This window comes from Ipomoea nil, unplaced genomic scaffold, assembly GCF_001879475.1.
Source record: "Ipomoea nil cultivar Tokyo-kokei standard unplaced genomic scaffold, Asagao_1.1 scaffold2701, whole genome shotgun sequence".
Classification (NCBI taxonomy): Eukaryota; Viridiplantae; Streptophyta; class Magnoliopsida; order Solanales; family Convolvulaceae; genus Ipomoea; species Ipomoea nil.
In genome coordinates, this window is record NW_017619129.1 from 238,965 (window position 1) to 254,563 (window position 15,599).

Here is a 15,599-nt window from a genome sequence, read left to right on the forward strand (position 1 = left end):
TTCCAATTTAGATTTATCCAACTATAGTCCACCACTCTACCAACTGAGCTAAGGTCAGAGCAGTTAACATTATTTTTGTCCAAATTATACTCTTTTATGCCATATCGCACAATCTGACATGGGAGTTCGAATTCCGCGTGGACAAACTTAACAGAAAAAATTATCGGTGTTATTGTTGTACTTAATTGTTCTAAATCTTAAAGTACAGGGACTTGATTAAACAAAATGAAGGTACAATAACTAAATTGAACAAAATGCTACAGTACAGGGACCTAACAGGTACTTTGTCCGACTATGAAATGTTAGTTTCAGTTGCAATTAGATCGCCACAAGAACCATGGTGCCACATTTGATTGGGTTTACTCAAATAGTAATATGTGACTATCTTATTTTGTCGCTCGAGTCGTTGTAGTATAGTGGTGAGTATTTCCGCCTGTCACGCGGGAGACCCGGGATCGATCCCCGACAACGGTGTCATTTTTTTTTTTTAGCTCTTCAAAGGAAAAACTAAAAAGCTTAATATTGTAGAACATCAATCCAACCTGCCGGAATCAAACCAGCGACCTAAGGATTTCCAATTTAGATTAGTCCAACTACAGTCCTCCGCTCTACCAACTGAGCTAAGGTCGGAGCTATTAACTATATTTTTGTTCGTATTGTACTCTTTTATGCCACATTGCACAATCCTACATGGCAGTTCGAATGCCACGTAGAAAGAAAACTTAACGGAAAAAATTATCGGTGTTAATGTTGTCCTTAACTGTTCTAAATCCTAAAGTACAGGGACTAGATTACACAAAATAAAGGTACAATAACTAAATTTAACAAAACGCTAGAGTACAGGGACCAAACATGTACTTTGTCCGACTATGAAATGTTAGTTTCAGTTGCAATTAGATCGCCACACGAACCATGGTGCCACATTTGATTGGGTTTACTTAAATAGTAATATGTGACTGTTTTGTTCTGCCGCGCGAGTCGTTGTAGTATAGTGGTGAGTATCCCCGCCTGTCACGTCGGAGACCCGGGTTCGATCCCGGGCAATGGCGTCTTTTTTTTTTTTTTGCTCTTCAAATGAAAAATTAAAAAGCTTAATATTGTAGAAAATGAATCCGACCTGCCGGAATCAAACCAGCGACATAAGAATTTCTTATTTAGATTAGTCCAACTATAGTCCACCACTGTACCAATTGAGCTAAGGTCAGAGCTGTTAACATTATTTTTGTCCGATTTATACTCTTTTATGCCATATCGCACAATCTGACATGGCAGTTCGAATCCCACATGGTCAAACTTAACGGAAAAAATTATCGGTGTTAATATTGTCCTTAATTGTTCAAAATCTTAAAGTAAATGGACTAAATTACACGAAATAAAGGTACAATGACTAAATTGAACAAAACGCTACACTACGGGGACCTAACAGGTACTTTGTCCGACAATGAAATGCTAGTTTCAGGTGCAATTAGATGGCCACACGCACCATGGTGTCACAATGGATTGGGTTTACTTAAATAGTAATATGTGACTGTCCTGTTCTGCCGCGCGAGTCGTTGTAGTATAGTGGTGAGCAGTTTAGCAAAAATCGCGCCTAGGCGCTTGGCGGTGGGAAGCCGCCGCGGGGCATGGCCTAGACCGCCTAACCGGCCGGTTCGGCGATTTTTTTTTTTGAAAATGTCAAAAAATTTTGGAAGGCATAACTTTTGACTCGGTTGTCTGATTTGGACAATTTTTTTTTTCAAATCGCGTATTCTTTCGAGATCTACTCATCGCAAATAGCCAAAGGCGGTTTGGTCCAATAATTTCTCAAAACAATGCCTCTTTAGTTCTTAATTTTAGTTTTTTATGTATTTAGATGGTTTAAACAATATTTTGAACAATTTTACAACCACTTTCGTTCACAGTTTCTAAGAAATAACTATGGAAACCTTGTGTTTTATTACTAAATTTAAAAAATTTTAATTCTTAATCTTATTAAAAATTAAAAAAATTAAAAAAATAAATAAAAAAATCAGCGCCTAGGTGCCCCCTAGCCGCCTAGGGGACGCCTAACGTTTTATGCAACATTGGTAGTGAGTATTCCCGCCTAACACGCGGGAGACCTGGGTTCTATCCCCGACAACGGCGTTTTTTTTTTTTTGCTCTTCAAAGGTATAATTAAAAAGCTTAATATTGTAAAAAATCAATCCGACCTGCCGGATTAGTACCAGCGACCTAAGGATTTCCAATTTAGATTAATCAAACTACAGTCCTCTGCACTACCAACTGAGCTAAGGTCGGAGCTATTAACTATATTTTTGTCCGTATTGTACTCTTTTATGCCACATCGCACAATCCGACATGGCAGTTTGAATGCCACGTAGAAAAAAAAAAACTTAAACGGAAAAAATTTTTGGTGTTAATGTTGTCCTTAATTGTTCTAAATCCTAAAGTACAGGGACAAGATTACACAAAATAAAGGTACAATAACTAAATTGAACAAAACCCTACAGTACAGGGACCAAACATGTACTTTGTCCGACTATGAAATGTTAGTTTCAGTTGCAATTAGATCGCCACACGAACCATGGTGCCACATTTGATTGGGTTTACTTAAATAGTAATATGTGACTGTCTTATTCTGCCGCGCGAGTCGTTGTAGTATAGTGGTGAGTATCCCCGCTTGTCACGCGGGGGACCCGGGTTCGATCCTCTGCAACGGCGTCTTTTTTTTTTAGCTCTTCAAAGGAAAAATTAAAAAGCTTAATATTGTAGAAAATCAATCCGACCTGCCGGAATCAAACCAGCGACCTAAGGATTTCCAATTTAGATTAGTCCAACTACAGTCCACCACTCTACCAACTGTGCTAAGGTCAGAGCTGTTAACATTATTTTTGTCCGATTTATACTCTTTTATGCCATATCGCACAATCTGACATGGCAGTTCGAATGCCACGTGGACAAACTTAACGGAAAAAATTATCGGTGTTAATATTGTCCTTAATTGTTCAAAATCTTAAAGTAAATGGACTAAATTACACGAAATAAAGGTACAATGAACAATTGAACAAAACGCTACACTACGGGGACCTAACAGGTACATTGTCCGACAATGAAATGCTAGTTTCGGTTGCAATTAGATGGCCACACGCACCATGGTGTCACATTGGATTGGGTTTTCTTAAATAGTAATATGTGACTGTCCTGTTCTGCCGCGCGAGTCGTTGTAGTATAGTGGTGAGCAGTTTTGCAAAAATCGCGCCTAGGCGCTAGGCGGTGGGAGGCCGCCGCGGGGAATGGCCTAGACCGCCTTACCGGCCGGTTCGGCGATTTCTTTTTTTTGAAAATGTCGAAAAAGTTTTGGAAGGCATAACTTTTGACTCGGTTGTCTGATTTGGACAATTTTTTTTTCAAATTGCGTATTCTTTCGAGATCTACACACCGCAAACAGCCAAAGGCGGTTTGGTCCACTAATTTCTCAAAAAAAATGCCTCTTTAGTTCTTAATTTTAGTTTTTTATGTATTTAGATGGTTTAAACAATATTTTGAACTATTTTACAACCACTTTCGTACATAGTTTCTAAGAAATAACTATGGAAGCCTTATGTTTTATTACTAAATTCAAAAAATTTTAATTTTTAATCTTTTTAAAAATTTAAAAAATTAAAAAAATTAAATAAATAAATCGGCGCCTAGGCGCCCCCTAGCCGCCTAGGGGGCTCCTAACGTTTTATGCATCATTGGTGGTGAGTATTCCCGCCTGACACGCGGGAGACCTGGGTTCGATCCCCGGCAACGTCATTTTTTTTAGCTCTTCAAAGGAATAATTAAAATGCTTAATATTGTAAAAAATCAATCCGACCTGCCGGATTAGTACCAGCGACCTAAGGATTTCCAATTTAGATTAATCAAACTACAGTCCTCTGCACTACCAACTGAGCTAAGGTCGGAGCTATTAACTATATTTTTGTCCGTATTGTACTCTTTTATGCCACATCGCACAATCCGACATGGCAGTTTGAATGCCACGTAGAAAAAAAAACTTAAACGGAAAAAATTTTTGGTGTTAATGTTGTCCTTAATTGTTCTAAATCCTAAAGTACAGGGACAAGATTACACAAAATAAAGGTACAATAACTAAATTGAACAAAACCCTACAGTACAGGGACCAAACATGTACTTTGTCCGACTATGAAATGTTAGTTTCAGTTGCAATTAGATCGCCACACGAACCATGATGCCACATTTGATTGGGTTTACTTAAATAGTAATATGTGACTGTCTTATTCTGCCGCGCGAGTCGTTGTAGTATAGTGGTGAGTATCCCCGCTTGTCACGCGGGGGACCCGGGTTCGATCCTCTGCAACGGCGTCTTTTTTTTTTAGCTCTTCAAAGGAAAAATTAAAAAGCTTAATATTGTAGAAAATCAATCCGACCTGCCGGAATCAAACCAGCGACCTAAGGATTTCCAATTTAGATTAGTCCAACTACAGTCCACCACTCTACCAACTGTGCTAAGGTCAGAGCTGTTAACATTATTTTTGTCCGATTTATACTCTTTTATGCCATATCGCACAATCTGACATGGCAGTTCGAATGCCACGTGGACAAACTTAACGGAAAAAATTATCGGTGTTAATTTTGTCCTTAATTGTTCAAAATCTTAAAGTAAATGGACTAAATTACACGAAATAAAGGTACAATGAACAATTGAACAAAACGCTACACTACGGGGACCTAACAGGTACATTGTCCGACAATGAAATGCTAGTTTCGGTAGCAATTAGATGGCCACACGCACCATGGTGTCACATTGGATTGGGTTTTCTTAAATAGTAATATGTGACTGTCCTGTTCTGCCGCGCGAGTCGTTGTAGTATAGTGGTGAGCAGTTTTGCAAAAATCGCGCCTAGGCGCTAGGCGGTGGGAGGCCGCCGCGGGGAATGGCCTAGACCGCCTTACCGGCTGGTTCGGCGATTTCTTTTTTTTGAAAATGTCGAAAAAGTTTTGGAAGGCATAACTTTTGACTCGGTTGTCTGATTTGGACAATTTTTTTTTCAAATTGCGTATTCTTTCGAGATCTACACACCGCAAACAGCCAAAGGCGGTTTGGTCCACTAATTTCTCAAAAAAATGCCTCTTTAGTTCTTAATTTTAGTTTTTTATGTATTTAGATGGTTTAAACAATATTTTGAACTATTTTACAACCACTTTCGTACATAGTTTCTAAGAAATAACTATGGAAGCCTTATGTTTTATTACTAAATTCAAAAAATTTTAATTTTTAATCTTTTTAAAAATTTAAAAAATTAAAAAAATAAATAAATAAATCGGCGCCTAGGCGCCCCCTAGCCGCCTAGGGGCCTCCTAACGTTTTATGCATCATTGGTGGTGAGTATTCCCGCCTGACACGCGGGAGACCTGGGTTCGATCCCCGGCAACGTCATTTTTTTTAGCTCTTCAAAGGAATAATTAAAATGCTTAATATTGTAAAAAATCAATCCGACCTGCCGGATTTGAACCAGCGACCTAAGGATTTCCAATTTAGATTAATCAAACTACAGTTCTCCGCTCAACCAACTGACTAAGGTCGGAGCTATTAACTATATTTTTGTCCGTATTGTACTCTTTTATGCCACATCGCACAATCCGACATGGCAGTTCGAATGCCACGTATAAAAAAAGCTTAACGGAAAAAAATATCGGTGTTAATGTTGTCCTTAATTGTTCTAAATCCTAAAGTACAGGGACTAGATTACACAAAATAAAGGTACAATAACTATATTGTACAAAACGCTACAGTACAGGCACCAAACAGGTACTTTGTCCGACTATGAAATGTTAGTTTCAGTTGCAATTAGATCGCCACATTTGATTGGGTTTACTTAAATAGTAATATGTGACTGTCCTTTTTTGCTGTGCGAGTCGTTGTAGTATAGTGGTGAGTATCCTCGCTTGTCACGCGGGAGACCCGAGTTCGATCCCCGGCAACGTTGTTTTTTTTTTTTTAGCTCTTCAAAGGAAAAATTAAAAAGCTTAATATTGTAGAAAATCAATCCGACCTGTCGGAATCTAACCAGCGACCTAAGGATTTCCAATTTAGATTAGTCCAACTACAGTCCACCACTGTACCAACTGCGCTTTGGTTAGAGCTGTTAACATTATTTTTGTCCAATTTTTACTCTTTTATGCCATATCGCACAATCTGACATGGCAGTTCGAATGCCACGTGGACAAACTTAACGGAAAAAATTATCGGTGTTAATATTGTCCTTAATTGTTCAAAATCTTAAAGTAAATGGACTAAATTACACGAAATAAAGGTACAATGACAAAATTGAACAAAACGCTACACTACGGGGACCTAACAGGTACATTGTCCGACAATGAAATGCTAGTTTCGATTGCAATTAGATGGCCACACGCACCATTGTGTCACATTGGATTGGGTTTACTTAAATAGTAATATGTGACTGTCCTGTTCTGCCGCGCGAGTCGTTGTAGTATAGTGGTGAGCAGTTTGGCAAAAATCGCTCCTAGGCGCTAGGCGGTGGGAGGCCGCCGCGAGGAATGTCCTAGACCGCCTAACCGGCCGGTTCGGCGATTTCTTTTTTTTGAAAATGTCGAAAAAGTTTTGGAAGGCATAACTTTTGACTCGGTTGTCTGATTTGGACAATTTTTTTTTCAAATTGCGTATTCTTTCGAGATCTACACACCGCAAACAGCCAAAGGCGGTTTGGTCCACTAATTTCTCAAAAAAAATGCCTCTTTAGTTCTTAATTTTAGTTTTTTATGTATTTAGATGGTTTAAACAATATTTTGAACTATTTTTCAACCACTTTCGTACATAGTTTCTAAGAAATAACTATGGAAGCCTTATGTTTTATTACTAAATTCAAAAAATTTTAATTTTTAATCTTTTTAAAAATTTAAAAAATTAAAAAAATTAAATAAATAAATCGGCGCCTAGGCGCCCCCTAGCCGCCTAGGGGGCTCCTAACGTTTTATGCATCATTGGTGGTGAGTATTCCCGCCTGACACGCGGGAGACCTGGGTTCGATCCCCGGCAACGTCATTTTTTTTAGCTCTTCAAAGGAATAATTAAAATGCTTAATATTGTAAAAAATCAATCCGACCTGCCGGATTAGTACCAGCGACCTAAGGATTTCCAATTTAGATTAATCAAACTACAGTCCTCTGCACTACCAACTGAGCTAAGGTCGGAGCTATTAACTATATTTTTGTCCGTATTGTACTCTTTTATGCCACATCGCACAATCCGACATGGCAGTTTGAATGCCACGTAGAAAAAAAAACTTAAACGGAAAAAATTTTTGGTGTTAATGTTGTCCTTAATTGTTCTAAATCCTAAAGTACAGGGACAAGATTACACAAAATAAAGGTACAATAACTAAATTGAACAAAACCCTACAGTACAGGGACCAAACATGTACTTTGTCCGACTATGAAATGTTAGTTTCAGTTGCAATTAGATCGCCACACGAACCATGATGCCACATTTGATTGGGTTTACTTAAATAGTAATATGTGACTGTCTTATTCTGCCGCGCGAGTCGTTGTAGTATAGTGGTGAGTATCCCCGCTTGTCACGCGGGGGACCCGGGTTCGATCCTCTGCAACGGCGTCTTTTTTTTTTAGCTCTTCAAAGGAAAAATTAAAAAGCTTAATATTGTAGAAAATCAATCCGACCTGCCGGAATCAAACCAGCGACCTAAGGATTTCCAATTTAGATTAGTCCAACTACAGTCCACCACTCTACCAACTGTGCTAAGGTCAGAGCTGTTAACATTATTTTTGTCCGATTTATACTCTTTTATGCCATATCGCACAATCTGACATGGCAGTTCGAATGCCACGTGGACAAACTTAACGGAAAAAATTATCGGTGTTAATTTTGTCCTTAATTGTTCAAAATCTTAAAGTAAATGGACTAAATTACACGAAATAAAGGTACAATGAACAATTGAACAAAACGCTACACTACGGGGACCTAACAGGTACATTGTCCGACAATGAAATGCTAGTTTCGGTTGCAATTAGATGGCCACACGCACCATGGTGTCACATTGGATTGGGTTTTCTTAAATAGTAATATGTGACTGTCCTGTTCTGCCGCGCGAGTCGTTGTAGTATAGTGGTGAGCAGTTTTGCAAAAATCGCGCCTAGGCGCTAGGCGGTGGGAGGCCGCCGCGGGGAATGGCCTAGACCGCCTTACCGGCTGGTTCGGCGATTTCTTTTTTTTGAAAATGTCGAAAAAGTTTTGGAAGGCATAACTTTTGACTCGGTTGTCTGATTTGGACAATTTTTTTTTCAAATTGCGTATTCTTTCGAGATCTACACACCGCAAACAGCCAAAGGCGGTTTGGTCCACTAATTTCTCAAAAAAATGCCTCTTTAGTTCTTAATTTTAGTTTTTTATGTATTTAGATGGTTTAAACAATATTTTGAACTATTTTACAACCACTTTCGTACATAGTTTCTAAGAAATAACTATGGAAGCCTTATGTTTTATTACTAAATTCAAAAAATTTTAATTTTTAATCTTTTTAAAAATTTAAAAAATTAAAAAAATAAATAAATAAATCGGCGCCTAGGCGCCCCCTAGCCGCCTAGGGGCCTCCTAACGTTTTATGCATCATTGGTGGTGAGTATTCCCGCCTGACACGCGGGAGACCTGGGTTCGATCCCCGGCAACGTCATTTTTTTTAGCTCTTCAAAGGAATAATTAAAATGCTTAATATTGTAAAAAATCAATCCGACCTGCCGGATTTGAACCAGCGACCTAAGGATTTCCAATTTAGATTAATCAAACTACAGTTCTCCGCTCAACCAACTGACTAAGGTCGGAGCTATTAACTATATTTTTGTCCATATTGTACTCTTTTATGCCACATCGCACAATCCGACATGGCAGTTCGAATGCCACGTATAAAAAAAGCTTAACGGAAAAAAATATCGTTGTTAATGTTGTCCTTAATTGTTCTAAATCCTAAAGTACAGGGACTAGATTACACAAAATAAAGGTACAATAACTATATTGTACAAAACGCTACAGTACAGGCACCAAACAGGTACTTTGTCCGACTATGAAATGTTAGTTTCAGTTGCAATTAGATCGCCACATTTGATTGGGTTTACTTAAATAGTAATATGTGACTGTCCTTTTTTGCTGTGCGAGTCGTTGTAGTATAGTGGTGAGTATCCTCGCTTGTCACGCGGGAGACCCGAGTTCGATCCCCGGCAACGTTGTTTTTTTTTTTTTAGCTCTTCAAAGGAAAAATTAAAAAGCTTAATATTGTAGAAAATCAATCCGACCTGTCGGAATCTAACCAGCGACCTAAGGATTTCCAATTTAGATTAGTCCAACTACAGTCCACCACTGTACCAACTGCGCTTTGGTTAGAGCTGTTAACATTATTTTTGTCCAATTTTTACTCTTTTATGCCATATCGCACAATCTGACATGGCAGTTCGAATGCCACGTGGACAAACTTAACGGAAAAAATTATCGGTGTTAATATTGTCCTTAATTGTTCAAAATCTTAAAGTAAATGGACTAAATTACACGAAATAAAGGTACAATGACAAAATTGAACAAAACGCTACACTACGGGGACCTAACAGGTACTTTGTCCGACTATGAAATGCTAGTTTCGATTGCAATTAGATGGCCACACGCACCATTGTGTCACATTGGATTGGGTTTACTTAAATAGTAATATGTGACTGTCCTGTTCTGCCGCGCGAGTCGTTGTAGTATAGTGGTGAGCAGTTTGGCAAAAATCGCTCCTAGGCGCTAGGCGGTGGGAGGCCGCCGCGAGGAATGTCCTAGACCGCCTAACCGGCCGGTTCGGCGATTTCTTTTTTTTGAAAATGTCGAAAAAGTTTTGGAAGGCATAACTTTTGACTCGGTTGTCTGATTTGGACAATTTTTTTTTCAAATTGCGTATTCTTTCGAGATCTACACACCGCAAACAGCCAAAGGCGGTTTGGTCCACTAATTTCTCAAAAAAAATGCCTCTTTAGTTCTTAATTTTAGTTTTTTATGTATTTAGATGGTTTAAACAATATTTTGAACTATTTTACAACCACTTTCGTACATAGTTTCTAAGAAATAACTATGGAAGCCTTATGTTTTATTACTAAATTCAAAAAATTTTAATTTTTAATCTTTTTAAAAATTTAAAAAATTAAAAAAATTAAATAAATAAATCGGCGCCTAGGCGCCCCCTAGCCGCCTAGGGGGCTCCTAACGTTTTATGCATCATTGGTGGTGAGTATTCCCGCCTGACACGCGGGAGACCTGGGTTCGATCCCCGGCAACGTCATTTTTTTTAGCTCTTCAAAGGAATAATTAAAATGCTTAATATTGTAAAAAATCAATCCGACCTGCCGGATTAGTACCAGCGACCTAAGGATTTCCAATTTAGATTAATCAAACTACAGTCCTCTGCACTACCAACTGAGCTAAGGTCGGAGCTATTAACTATATTTTTGTCCGTATTGTACTCTTTTATGCCACATCGCACAATCCGACATGGCAGTTTGAATGCCACGTAGAAAAAAAAACTTAAACGGAAAAAATTTTTGGTGTTAATGTTGTCCTTAATTGTTCTAAATCCTAAAGTACAGGGACAAGATTACACAAAATAAAGGTACAATAACTAAATTGAACAAAACCCTACAGTACAGGGACCAAACATGTACTTTGTCCGACTATGAAATGTTAGTTTCAGTTGCAATTAGATCGCCACACGAACCATGATGCCACATTTGATTGGGTTTACTTAAATAGTAATATGTGACTGTCTTATTCTGCCGCGCGAGTCGTTGTAGTATAGTGGTGAGTATCCCCGCTTGTCACGCGGGGGACCCGGGTTCGATCCTCTGCAACGGCGTCTTTTTTTTTTAGCTCTTCAAAGGAAAAATTAAAAAGCTTAATATTGTAGAAAATCAATCCGACCTGCCGGAATCAAACCAGCGACCTAAGGATTTCCAATTTAGATTAGTCCAACTACAGTCCACCACTCTACCAACTGTGCTAAGGTCAGAGCTGTTAACATTATTTTTGTCCGATTTATACTCTTTTATGCCATATCGCACAATCTGACATGGCAGTTCGAATGCCACGTGGACAAACTTAACGGAAAAAATTATCGGTGTTAATATTGTCCTTAATTGTTCAAAATCTTAAAGTAAATGGACTAAATTACACGAAATAAAGGTACAATGAACAATTGAACAAAACGCTACACTACGGGGACCTAACAGGTACATTGTCCGACAATGAAATGCTAGTTTCGGTTGCAATTAGATGGCCACACGCACCATGGTGTCACATTGGATTGGGTTTTCTTAAATAGTAATATGTGACTGTCCTGTTCTGCCGCGCGAGTCGTTGTAGTATAGTGGTGAGCAGTTTTGCAAAAATCGCGCCTAGGCGCTAGGCGGTGGGAGGCCGCCGCGGGGAATGGCCTAGACCGCCTTACCGGCCGGTTCGGCGATTTCTTTTTTTTGAAAATGTCGAAAAAGTTTTGGAAGGCATAACTTTTGACTCGGTTGTCTGATTTGGACAATTTTTTTTTCAAATTGCGTATTCTTTCGAGATCTACACACCGCAAACAGCCAAAGGCGGTTTGGTCCACTAATTTCTCAAAAAAAATGCCTCTTTAGTTCTTAATTTTAGTTTTTTATGTATTTAGATGGTTTAAACAATATTTTGAACTATTTTACAACCACTTTCGTACATAGTTTCTAAGAAATAACTATGGAAGCCTTATGTTTTATTACTAAATTCAAAAAATTTTAATTTTTAATCTTTTTAAAAATTTAAAAAATTAAAAAATTAAATAAATAAATCGGCGCCTAGGCGCCCCCTAGCCGCCTAGGGGGCTCCTAACGTTTTATGCATCATTGGTGGTGAGTATTCCCGCCTGACACGCGGGAGACCTGGGTTCGATCCCCGGCAACGTCATTTTTTTTAGCTCTTCAAAGGAATAATTAAAATGCTTAATATTGTAAAAAATCAATCCGACCTGCCGGATTAGTACCAGCGACCTAAGGATTTCCAATTTAGATTAATCAAACTACAGTCCTCTGCACTACCAACTGAGCTAAGGTCGGAGCTATTAACTATATTTTTGTCCGTATTGTACTCTTTTATGCCACATCGCACAATCCGACATGGCAGTTTGAATGCCACGTAGAAAAAAAAACTTAAACGGAAAAAATTTTTGGTGTTAATGTTGTCCTTAATTGTTCTAAATCCTAAAGTACAGGGACAAGATTACACAAAATAAAGGTACAATAACTAAATTGAACAAAACCCTACAGTACAGGGACCAAACATGTACTTTGTCCGACTATGAAATGTTAGTTTCAGTTGCAATTAGATCGCCACACGAACCATGATGCCACATTTGATTGGGTTTACTTAAATAGTAATATGTGACTGTCTTATTCTGCCGCGCGAGTCGTTGTAGTATAGTGGTGAGTATCCCCGCTTGTCACGCGGGGGACCCGGGTTCGATCCTCTGCAACGGCGTCTTTTTTTTTTAGCTCTTCAAAGGAAAAATTAAAAAGCTTAATATTGTAGAAAATCAATCCGACCTGCCGGAATCAAACCAGCGACCTAAGGATTTCCAATTTAGATTAGTCCAACTACAGTCCACCACTCTACCAACTGTGCTAAGGTCAGAGCTGTTAACATTATTTTTGTCCGATTTATACTCTTTTATGCCATATCGCACAATCTGACATGGCAGTTCGAATGCCACGTGGACAAACTTAACGGAAAAAATTATCGGTGTTAATTTTGTCCTTAATTGTTCAAAATCTTAAAGTAAATGGACTAAATTACACGAAATAAAGGTACAATGAACAATTGAACAAAACGCTACACTACGGGGACCTAACAGGTACATTGTCCGACAATGAAATGCTAGTTTCGGTTGCAATTAGATGGCCACACGCACCATGGTGTCACATTGGATTGGGTTTTCTTAAATAGTAATATGTGACTGTCCTGTTCTGCCGCGCGAGTCGTTGTAGTATAGTGGTGAGCAGTTTTGCAAAAATCGCGCCTAGGCGCTAGGCGGTGGGAGGCCGCCGCGGGGAATGGCCTAGACCGCCTTACCGGCTGGTTCGGCGATTTCTTTTTTTTGAAAATGTCGAAAAAGTTTTGGAAGGCATAACTTTTGACTCGGTTGTCTGATTTGGACAATTTTTTTTTCAAATTGCGTATTCTTTCGAGATCTACACACCGCAAACAGCCAAAGGCGGTTTGGTCCACTAATTTCTCAAAAAAATGCCTCTTTAGTTCTTAATTTTAGTTTTTTATGTATTTAGATGGTTTAAACAATATTTTGAACTATTTTACAACCACTTTCGTACATAGTTTCTAAGAAATAACTATGGAAGCCTTATGTTTTATTACTAAATTCAAAAAATTTTAATTTTTAATCTTTTTAAAAATTTAAAAAATTAAAAAAATAAATAAATAAATCGGCGCCTAGGCGCCCCCTAGCCGCCTAGGGGCCTCCTAACGTTTTATGCATCATTGGTGGTGAGTATTCCCGCCTGACACGCGGGAGACCTGGGTTCGATCCCCGGCAACGTCATTTTTTTTAGCTCTTCAAAGGAATAATTAAAATGCTTAATATTGTAAAAAATCAATCCGACCTGCCGGATTTGAACCAGCGACCTAAGGATTTCCAATTTAGATTAATCAAACTACAGTTCTCCGCTCAACCAACTGACTAAGGTCGGAGCTATTAACTATATTTTTGTCCGTATTGTACTCTTTTATGCCACATCGCACAATTCGACATGGCAGTTCGAATGCCACGTATAAAAAAAGCTTAACGGAAAAAAATATCGTTGTTAATGTTGTCCTTAATTGTTCTAAATCCTAAAGTACAGGGACTAGATTACACAAAATAAAGGTACAATAACTATATTGTACAAAACGCTACAGTACAGGCACCAAACAGGTACTTTGTCCGACTATGAAATGTTAGTTTCAGTTGCAATTAGATCGCCACATTTGATTGGGTTTACTTAAATAGTAATATGTGACTGTCCTTTTTTGCTGTGCGAGTCGTTGTAGTATAGTGGTGAGTATCCTCGCTTGTCACGCGGGAGACCCGAGTTCGATCCCCGGCAACGTTGTTTTTTTTTTTTTAGCTCTTCAAAGGAAAAATTAAAAAGCTTAATATTGTAGAAAATCAATCCGACCTGTCGGAATCTAACCAGCGACCTAAGGATTTCCAATTTAGATTAGTCCAACTACAGTCCACCACTGTACCAACTGCGCTTTGGTTAGAGCTGTTAACATTATTTTTGTCCAATTTTTACTCTTTTATGCCATATCGCACAATCTGACATGGCAGTTCGAATGCCACGTGGACAAACTTAACGGAAAAAATTATCGGTGTTAATATTGTCCTTAATTGTTCAAAATCTTAAAGTAAATGGACTAAATTACACGAAATAAAGGTACAATGACAAAATTGAACAAAACGCTACACTACGGGGACCTAACAGGTACTTTGTCCGACTATGAAATGCTAGTTTCGATTGCAATTAGATGGCCACACGCACCATTGTGTCACATTGGATTGGGTTTACTTAAATAGTAATATGTGACTGTCCTGTTCTGCCGCGCGAGTCGTTGTAGTATAGTGGTGAGCAGTTTGGCAAAAATCGCTCCTAGGCGCTAGGCGGTGGGAGGCCGCCGCGAGGAATGTCCTAGACCGCCTAACCGGCCGGTTCGGCGATTTCTTTTTTTTGAAAATGTCGAAAAAGTTTTGGAAGGCATAACTTTTGACTCGGTTGTCTGATTTGGACAATTTTTTTTTCAAATTGCGTATTCTTTCGAGATCTACACACCGCAAACAGCCAAAGGCGGTTTGGTCCACTAATTTCTCAAAAAAAATGCCTCTTTAGTTCTTAATTTTAGTTTTTTATGTATTTAGATGGTTTAAACAATATTTTGAACTATTTTACAACCACTTTCGTACATAGTTTCTAAGAAATAACTATGGAAGCCTTATGTTTTATTACTAAATTCAAAAAATTTTAATTTTTAATCTTTTTAAAATTAAAAAAATTAAAAAAATAAATAAATAAAGCGGCGCCTAGGCGCCCCCTAGCCGCCTAGGGGGCTCCTAACGTTTTATGCATCATTGGTGGTGAGTATTCCCGCCTGACATGCGGGAGACCTGTGTTCGATCCCCGGCAACGTCGTTTTTTTTAGCTCTTCAAAGGAATAATTAAAAAGCTTAATATTGTAAAAAATCAATCCGACCTGCCGGATTTGAACCAGCGACCTAAGGATTTCCAATTTAGATTAATCAAACTACAGTTCTCCGCTCTACCAACTGAGCTAAGGTCGGAGCTATTAACTATATTTTTGTCCGTATTGTACTCTTTTATGCCACATCGCACAATCCGACATGGCAGTTCGAATGCCACGTATAAAAAAAAAACTTAATGGAAAAAAATATCGGTGTTAAGGTTGTCCTTAATTGTTCTAAATCCTAAAGTACAGGGACTAGATTACACAAAATAAAGGTACAATAACTAAATTGAACAAAATG

General features: G+C 38.4%; 2 non-coding genes across 2 annotated transcripts; both read right to left on the bottom strand.

Annotated features, from left to right (window-relative positions):
* Positions 1-536: 536 nt before the first annotated feature.
* Positions 537-630, bottom strand: TRNAY-GUA. The gene is made up of 2 exons: positions 594-630; positions 537-572 (listed from the first exon to the last, which is right to left on the bottom strand). It is a non-coding gene; the product is annotated as a tRNA-Tyr (tRNA).
* A 14,671-nt stretch (positions 631-15,301) lies between these two features.
* On the bottom strand, positions 15,302-15,395 carry TRNAY-GUA. Its single transcript has 2 exons — positions 15,359-15,395; positions 15,302-15,337 (listed from the first exon to the last, which is right to left on the bottom strand). It is a non-coding gene; the product is annotated as a tRNA-Tyr (tRNA).
* Positions 15,396-15,599: the final 204 nt, after the last annotated feature.